Raw genomic sequence first — 10,135 nt, forward strand, 5'->3', positions numbered from 1 at the left:
AAGCCACTTCTTGAAGTCTTTCATTGTCGGATCCACTCCTTACTCCAATCTACTTGTAATTACCTGAAACGCGTTTTAAAAAGGTTTTGTCAGCGGGAAATACTGAGTGAATCATTCATTTTACTGAAAACGACACATTTGTTATAATTTACAGTATCAAGAGTTTTTACATATGTTTATTATCAACCAACTTTCAAGAATAGGTATTTGTCACAGACCAGCTCTGTGACTGTGGTCATATCACCATTGGCTGTCCCAATGAGTGACGTATGTCACATTTAGGCTCGCCCACCTAATGTGAAGGAAACAATAATAATAATACTGTGCACAATACCCCACATACCGGCTGTAATTTGGTGATTACATAAACTTAATCACTGTAATTATAATTCTGAAAATAATTTGGAGTATTGTAAAACAGTTGATAAAAAGAGAATAACTCACAAACTGTGAGAAAAGAGTTTATAAAAGGGGAATGACTCACATTATAATTATGCAGATTCATACGGCCAAAGTTTAGTCTACAGATAAGCCTTGATATATTGCAGATTTATACATGCAGAGCTTAGCCTATTGATTTAGCCTTGTAACCTAGTGCATACGAACTAGGTAAGTAACTTAATACAACAATTACGATAACTCACGAGATCAAATTCTCACAACGAACGACAAAGTGCGATACTTAAACATCCATCGATTTAACGACGAACGACAAAGTATAACCCTAATGTGGGCGGCACTTAAACATCCATTGGATATATTGATCGGTCGGGAAATGAATCGTAATAGCGATCGAGTTAATACCCTGTATCGTAGCAGCATCCCCTCTACTAATTAGTGATTTTATAGTAATTGAACTATAACTCAGCGTAGAATTGGAATTTCTACGTCGTTTCAACTCCCAGATTCAAGTCCCAAGGCCCTCTATTTATACTGAAAATTTGCATCTCCCGCGTGTCGCGGAAGAATTCGGGGAACCTCCCGCGTATCCCCTGGGATGTCATTTTTAGGGTAGGGTAGGTACGTGTCCAACTAGCCTTGCTGAGTCGATAGTTTCGATAAATTCAAATTTTACAGCGAGTTATTTAGATAATCGTTAGCTAGGGTTTTACCCCCCTGAGTTTTAGGGGCCCTGATCCTGATTCCGATTGTTCTAAAAATTTTAGGGTTTATGCCAAATTACTTGGGTGTCTCAATTAGGGTTTCCTATAGGTTAAATAAAATAATAATTTATAGTTTCGGGTGAGGGTTGTTACACGTGTCGTATGACTGTAATAAAAAGGAAGGGTGAGGCATTTGATGAGAGTTGTAAGGAGAAGAGTTTTAATCACTTGTTTTCAACGGGGATGTAATGCAATGATTACACAGGGTGATATGAACCCAAACCAACTGCTTTGTCTTGAGTCGTCGGGAAAACTTTTCCTCAGGGGAGGGTGAGTAGTATGAGTCTGAGTCCATTATGGTTCGTGAATGTTTCAAGGTCTTAAGTGATGGACAATTGGTTAAAAGATGTAGAAGATTTTGTTGGTTTGTTTCCAAGTATGGTTTAGAATGTTTGAAGTATTCTTGGTTCAATACCAACTCTTCTGAAAGACAAGAATACAACGTTCATGTATCACAAGGATTGACCGATCTAAGGCAGAGAACCTGATTTAGATACACAAATTCATCACCGGTTTCTACAGCACAAGCACATACACAGTTTGTTGGAAGAACCCTACACGTCTTCTGCTAGTTACTCTTTTCTTCGATTTCAACAAATCTTTCAAGGTCTTAAGTGATGGACAATTGGTTAAAAGATGTAGAAGAGTTTGTGTAGAGAAGCATTGGGATTCAAGGGTTTATGATTAAAAGATGTTAGTTTCTTGACAATATGGTTTCTCGACAAATGAAGTATTATCTGTCCTTGCTGCCTCTTCGGTTGGTAAAAGACATAGGATGGTTTCTAATACAAGCTCTTTGTCAGTTGTGGTTGATTTATAGAACGATCCTTGACTTGAATTTGTGGATTTCGGTTGGATCAGAAAAACTTAAAAAGAGAATCAACTAAAAAAATACAATTGATTACTCGGTCGAATAACCGGTCCGTTAAAGTTGAGCTTCCTGATGCAACTTTCACAGTGGTACCAATGTCCTACTACTACAATCCTTCCAACGCCTAATTCCGATACAACCCTCGATGTTGATGAGTGAAAGAGTTAACATTCTGATTCAGATTCAGGAAGCAGATGTTGATGAGTGAAACAGTTAACATTCTGATTCAGATTCAGGAAGCAGATGTTTATGAGTGAAAGAGTTAACATTCTGACAATATGGTTTCTCGACAAATGAAGTATTATCTGTCCTTGCTGCCTCTTCGGTTGGTAAAAGGCATAGGATGGTTTATAATACAGGCTCTTTTAGCGAAGCGTTGGGATTCAAGGGTTTATGAGTAAAAGATGGTAGTTTATTGACAATATAGTTTCTCGACAAATGAAGTATTATCTGTCCTTGCTGCCTCTTCGGTTGCTTTATTCTCTTTAATCTTTAGAACGATCCTTGTTTTGTCACGTACATGCGTTTAATTCCCAACATCATCTGTTCATCATTGTTCTTGAAGATGAAGATGAAGAAACGAGGGTTTATTCTCATTAATCTATTAGAACGATCCTTGACATGAATTTGTGGATTTCGGTTGGATCAGAAAAACTTAACAAGAGAATTAACTAAAAAAATACAATTGATTACTCGGTCGAATAACCGGTCCGTTAAAGTTGAGCTTCCTGGTGCAACTTTCACAATGGTACCAATGTCCTACTACTACAATCCTTCCAACGCCTGATTCCGATACAACCCTCGATGTTGAAACCGGTTTTACCTCATGAAAAGGAAAGAGTTAACATTCTGATTCAGATTCAGGAAGCAGATGTTTATTAATGTTTGAGAAACTAACAAGGTAAACCTGAATTTTCAAAATTTTTTACCATGCGTATACGGGTCGTATACCTTTTATACGGCCGTATACGACTGGTAAAAAATATATTTACCGATCGTATACTATGTATACGATGATTGTATACGGGTCGTATATTGTTATACGGCCCGTATACTATGGGTAAAAAATGGTAAAAATTGGTTTATTCTCTTTAATCTATTAGAACGATCCTTGTTTTGAGAACTTGATTCTGATTTAAACAATGGAATTTGTGGATCAACAGAAATAACTGAAAATAACTCGCCATTCTCTTGCACCTGTGTCCGTCACGTGATAGAAGACGTGTCGGGTTCTGCTAGAAGAGTATAAGTATTCTTGGTTCAATACAAACTCTTCTGAAAGACAAGAATACAACGTTCATGTATCACAAGGAATGACCGATCTAAGGCAGAGAACCTGATTTAGATACACAAATTCATCTGTTCATCATTGTGTGAGATTAGCCAAATGAGGATGAAAGATACTCAAACCATTTGATCCCGTTGTTGCAAACTCCTTTAATGTGAGATTCTTCAAGTTTGCACATTTTGAGAAAATACCAATGTGTTTGTCAGCTTCGTCAACACACAAAGTGACATAATGACGTGGAAAAACAAGGACCAGATGTCGATTGTTGAAAGTTTGAACGGATTATTTGTTATCAGGTGAGTTCCAAGCATTTTATCGTGTGTTGTAATTTTAATGAAGCAATGAAGATTGAATATGCGCTAGGGTTTTTTCTCTTCCGGTTACCAGGCCTATCATTTCCGTCTACGTTTGGTTTCCTCAACGAAGAACCATCAGCCATTATCTGCCCTTTTTCCTTTGGTTTCTGGTTGATTTTGAGGGTGAGGGTTTTGCATTGATTCCTACGCTCCAATCATCTGCTTCCTGAATTGAATCTGAATCTGAATCTGAAAGTTAACTAGACCCCTCAAGTTGTCATTCGTAACAACTAAGCGTCTGGAGAAGAGTATGTTGATATAGGAGAGTTGAACCCGACACGTCTTCTGTGATGATTCGAAACATTCCGAATAACTAGCAGAACCCGATCCACTTACATTCGAATAACGCTGAGAATCCACAACGCTTATGGCCAGATTCTTTCCTTCAATCTTGACAAAATCAATGTCTGCTTGTTTTATTATCACGAAAGTACTGAACAACCGAGATAGACACAATAACAACGGTCTATTTGCTTCGTCCACTAGAACTAATTGTGTATGCATTCTTTTGGTAGTTAACAACGCTAATTAGAAAAAAAATCTGTAAAATTAATCATATCGATTGCTATAACAGGATGGATGTGACACACACAGATAGATAAGCTGTCACAGTTGTCAAGACTGTTCGTCGGGTTTCCAATGCTCACACAGGGTGATAAACAACGCTGATACGAACATATGTGTTTTGAAATAGGCTTTGTTCTTGGTTTAATGAAGTTACACATAACATCTACTTATATTCAGATTTAAACAATGCCGGCCTCAACTGAGATAACGGACATCCATCAAGCTCAAAAAGAAAACTTGTGTTTCCCATACTCACAAAAGATTGCGGTTTGTATTTCGCATAGCCACCGTTTCCGTAGTAAAAAATGGTTGCGGTTTGTATTTCGCATAGCCACCGTTTCCGTGGTAAAAAACGGTTGGGTTTGCAAATTCAATCTTCAATACTTCATTAAAATACCACTAGTAGAAGAACCCGACACGTCTTCATGTTACGGAGAATGTTCTAGAAATTGAAGAAAAAGGAAAAGATTTGTTGAAATCGAATTTGACAACTATGACAGCTTATTAAAGGTAGCAATCACCTCCAATCATTTCCTGGTCAAATCACACACTATAAAGTTTAAAGTTATCATGTGTTGTAGTTTGGAAAGATGACCGAACAGAGATCTGAATAACAAACTGTGGAGAACTTGTTTGTGTCGGGTTCTTCTGCTAGTTACTTGATCAACGGACTGATCAGTAACGTTACTTTACTTGTGCTCCGATTTAAGCGGCGTGTTCCGAACGTTGTTTAAAGGTGATGAACATGGTTTTCGTAACCGGTTCGGACCGGCTGGTTCAACCGGTCCAACCGGGGTTCGGTCCCTCAGCAAATATCACAAAAACATGTGTATTGTCACCAAAAGTCAAAACATGAACAAATCATAAGTGTTGTGTTTGATTTTATGAAGAGTTTTTCTATGATGATTCGAAACATTCCGAATAACTAGCAGAACCCGATCCACTTACATTCGAATAACGCTGAGAATCCACAACGCTTATGGCCAGATTCTTTCCTTCAATCTTGGCAAAATCAATGTTTGCTTGTTTTATTTGCTTCGTCCACTAGAACTATTTGTGTATGCATTCTTTTGGTAGTTAACAACGCTAATTAGAAGAGTCCGGAGATAAGGGTTTTTCTTTGAGAGAGAATGGAACAGATTTGAGGTTTGATTTTATGAAGAGTTTAGAAACCCTAGAATGATGGTGTTTATACGGGAAAAAACGTGATAATTGAAACCCTAGAATGATGGTGCTTTTACGGGAAAAAACGTGATAATTGAAAAACATCAATCTATACGGCCCGTATACAGTTATACGGCCCGTATACATTTGGTAAACATCAAAAACCTCAGAAATAAATCCATTGAGCCGTATACTTTTTATAAATCGTATACACTTGTATACGGCTCGTATAACTATATACGGGCCGTATATAATAAAACAAAAAAACATTCTCTACGCATTTTCCTTTTCAAAAACATTCTATACGGGCCGTATATTTTGTATACGGCCCGTATACACTAGGGATGTGAAAATAAGATCTAGGGGGTGTGGGAATAAGGGGGGCCTTTTTTTTTTGCCGGTCTAAATCTTTAGCAACTTTTTTTTTTAATTTTTTTTATAACAAAAAGTAGTCATCAATTATACATTAGGATAACTTCTTGTTACAAAAATGCTTCGTGATGGTAAGAGCATTCACATCCAGCTCCCTAAAATTATACATACATTCCACTAAAAAACAATTCCTATATCAATATATTTCCACTAAAAACAAATACTTTTTATCTCTCCTTTTCAATTAAAAAAATATTTTTATACCTTTATCATTACATTTTTCTCTCTCCTTCACTCACAACCACTTTCAATATATATTAAAAAATTATAATGGGTGAACAGTGTCCCCCCAAATATACAGATGAACAGTAACATTTTCTCTCTCCTCCACTCACAACCATTTTTTATACTCTTTATATTTTAAAAATCCCACACTCACAATTTAGTTCTTTGGATGTGAATGCTCTAAGGTGTTTTTCTATTTTAAAGGTGGATGATGATGTGAGTAGCTAAAGCTTAATAAACTAACTATAAGTGTAATATAGCTTAAAGGGTTGAAAGGTTAAAGGGTTCAAAATACGATCAGTTGTAGTGAACAGCAAAAAACATGGAATCAGGGGCGGCTCATATGGTGTGTGGGGAGGACTTCAGCACAAGCCCATGATTTCGAGGGGCACGAGATTTTTTTTAAATTGATATATATATATATATATATATATATGTTGAACCCATAAATAAAATGTGGTATGAACCCTTACAAAAAAACTGAAACAGCTCCATGGTTAAGCTTCACACTTTTAAACGACGGGTTCCAAGTTCGATTCTTGCAAAAAGTTTTTTTTTAAAGTTTCCTTTCCTTGTTTCTCTTTTTTTTTTCTTAAATGCGGAAATCCAGATTAGGGTTTATATACCATCAACTAACATCATACACTCCCCATTCACTCCCCCTTTTCTGAAAACCACCGGCCGCCGCTCACTCCCCAGGGCTCCACTGTTCGTCGCCCCTACCGGGTTCCAACTTGTTCACTTCCAAATTATTCCAATTTCTAGTTTTTTTGTGAGGTAAACTTCTAGTATCTTTACTTATCTGTGTCCTTTGATTCTACTATATGATGAACAAGATGTTAAATGCGAAAATGTAAAACTGAATGATTTATTGAAACTTGAATAGTTCGTAGTTGAATTCTTATATTTATGTATGACGATAATCCAATAATCATTCAATTTATTGTCATTACTGTTAGTATTCATTATATTTGTCACTCCAATTACAAATCTTTTTATTTCGATAGTTGTAGTCATTTACTCGTCTTTAGTTTATGATATATGCATCTGTTAAATGCTTACTCAGCCTAGTCTGTATATGTTACCCAAAATACTTTTTGAGGAAACCTTGAAAGAATCCATAACTTAATATAGCTTTAAGATACAGTCAATACATATAAAAACAATGAAATGTAAGTATCTGTAAGAGATAGATATATTTATATGTGGATTGTGACCCATAAAAAGATGTTCACTAAGAGGAGACGATACTTCTTTGGCTTGTAAATGTGGTATTTTTATTATATGACGAACCTTACCCGTCCTGAATATCAAACCAACCCAATTTTTTTATGTCCGGTCCTATGAAATTGGATAAGCTAAAATCAATGAACCTACCAGGAAAAAATCCTGGATCCGCCACTGCATATGGGCACATTTTTCGAGCTCAAACAAGGTACGTGAATTCTCAGAGACACCACTGCATGGAACAGTGTCACGTCCCATCACACTTTACGTGTGACTTCTCCCACTCAACCGCAAAAGAGGCACGTGAGAAGTGACATCCTTTTACTCGCAGGTCCGAAGCCTTCAACCTACCAAAAAGGGAAACTCCCTCACTGCATCACCGGATCACTAGTCACAGGTTTCCACTCTTGGCTTACTATTTCGCTATAAATGATCACACTTAGTCATTCAGCCAAACATTTTGAAATCTTACTCTCTCTCTCTCTATAGAACTTATACTTTACAGGTTATATTCTTCACATATCAAAACACTATCACATTGCATGCATCAGTTCTGGGTTGAATTTCTTTCAATCCTGAATTCGAAGCAATCAATAGAAGAGTGATCCGACCCTACGTATTACATACATAGGGGGACCCCGCGACCTGCTTTAAGAAAATCAAGACTCTTGAACCTTTTTGCCTAACCGGTCCACCCACTATTCTTGGTCTTACATTTGTTTTAGCAACAAGTTGGCGCCCACCGTGGGGCTACGCCACTAAGTTCATCTTTGAAGACCGGTAGTGTATGTGACACCCCAGGATAACCAGGAAAACCATGCAACTTGACTAGCTTCCTCAGTGAGTGCCATCAAATTTCGGGACGAAATTTCTTTCAACTTGGGGATGATGTGACAACTCGAAATTTAGAACCTTTCGTTGTGTCGTGATGTAGCTTGCTTGTACGTTATGTGACTAGCTAACCGATCAAACTTAATGATAAACGTGAACTTTATGTGCTTTGTTATGTGTGCATTTGTATATATATATGTGTACGTGTTTTATGTGAACCGAGAACCCAACCCGAAAACAAAGAACCCGACTCGAGACCATGAGGTCTCGAGTGAATAGTGACCGAATGGGCCTTGGGCCGAGAACCTTGGCCGGTTGGGCCATTTGGGCCGTAAATCCCTTAACCGAATTACAAACCCATTAAGGGTGCAACACTTGGAGCTAGTATATATACCACACCTTAGTTAAACCTTGCCATTTTGTTGAACAAGAACACACACACACTCTCCTATCTTCTCTCTCACTAAAACTCTAGAACACAAACACTCCTCATCTTTCGGATCCAATCGGTTGGCACAAGAACTCTCGGATTTGGACTTTGGATCGGCACACACACACACTTCACCAACCGGTTAGTATTTATCATGTTTATTGATTGATGTTTGTTGTTGATTTCATGATAATATGAGTAATATGATTCAACTAGTGTAAGATATGCTTGATGATGTTTTATATATGTTAAAAAGCTTTAATGTTGAATGTGTTGCTAAAGAACTCATGATATCTTATGACCAAATATGACACAAACCCTTGAGTATTGATGTTATGAAAAACCGGTTTTGTTTATGTGTAGTATTATGATAATCGGATAGGTGTAGATATGATTTTGAGATGTTTTGATGAGTATGTTATGTATGTTTCATTGTGGTTCATAGTTTTGGTTGAATAAAGGTTGAATATGTGATGAATATGCTTGAATGATTGAAGAACAATTTGAATGATAGTTGAAGATATGAAAACCCTCATGATTTTGATCCATTCTCACTAATAGCCTGATTAGGAAAACTTGTTAGTGAAATTCTATTGGTTGTTTCCTGATTTGGGCCTGATTACATTGTACCATTAAGCTGACCATATCTGAATCAACACTGAACGTGAAAATGACAGCATACCGACTCGCAATCACACGGTTGCGACTCGCAACCACAGCGTGACAACTCGAGACCACGCGGTTGCGACTCGCAACCATAACAGGACAAGCCGAGACCACAGGTTACGAGTCCCGTTGCGACTCGAGACCTTAGCATGATAAACCGAGACCATGGTTGCGACACCAGTTGCGACTCGCAACCATTTATGATCAGCACAAACAGCATGACTCGAGACCATGCTTGCGAGTCCGGTTGCGACTCGAGACCACACTTATGGGCCTAAGTTGGTGGGCCGGCCTTGTGGACTTCTGTGTTGACTGATTAATACGTGTATTGGGCTTAGGTAGAACTTGTGGGCCAAATGTGATACTGTGCACTGTTGTTAAACCGCCATGATAGAAACTGTATGCCGTAACTGCTACTTGTACGTGCACTGCTTGGGTTGAATCTAATTATAAGTGATATCCGTGTTAGGACGTTATTGACTACTTGCGACTTGATTGATCTTTCTGTGATTAACTGCCGAGCAAACCAAGGTGAGTTCACACCCTCTACAAAGCATGGGATTCCCTGGGTTGGGAACGGGGTTAAGGAACGTGGATTCCTCGTCCTCCTTGGGTAGGACGTCAGTGGTTCAGGAATGTGATTCCTCGTCCGGATGGACGGATAAACGTACTAGACTAAAACTCTATCACGAAGTCCCTCCTTTTTGTATCGACTAATCGCCGGGCCAATGGCGAGCGGGTCATTAGTTAGATAGCGCTATTTAGGTCTGACAAGCCTCACACCGTGCCGCAGAGGACGGGCGTGAACTAATGGATCTGGGGCACGTCAATGATGATAGACATTGATGTTTTTCAGGGCACATAAACATGACTACAGTCAGCAGTCGATATGGTAACGAGTCTAGTGTACGCATG

This window comes from Helianthus annuus, chromosome 5, assembly GCF_002127325.2.
Source record: "Helianthus annuus cultivar XRQ/B chromosome 5, HanXRQr2.0-SUNRISE, whole genome shotgun sequence".
Classification (NCBI taxonomy): domain Eukaryota; kingdom Viridiplantae; phylum Streptophyta; class Magnoliopsida; order Asterales; family Asteraceae; genus Helianthus; species Helianthus annuus.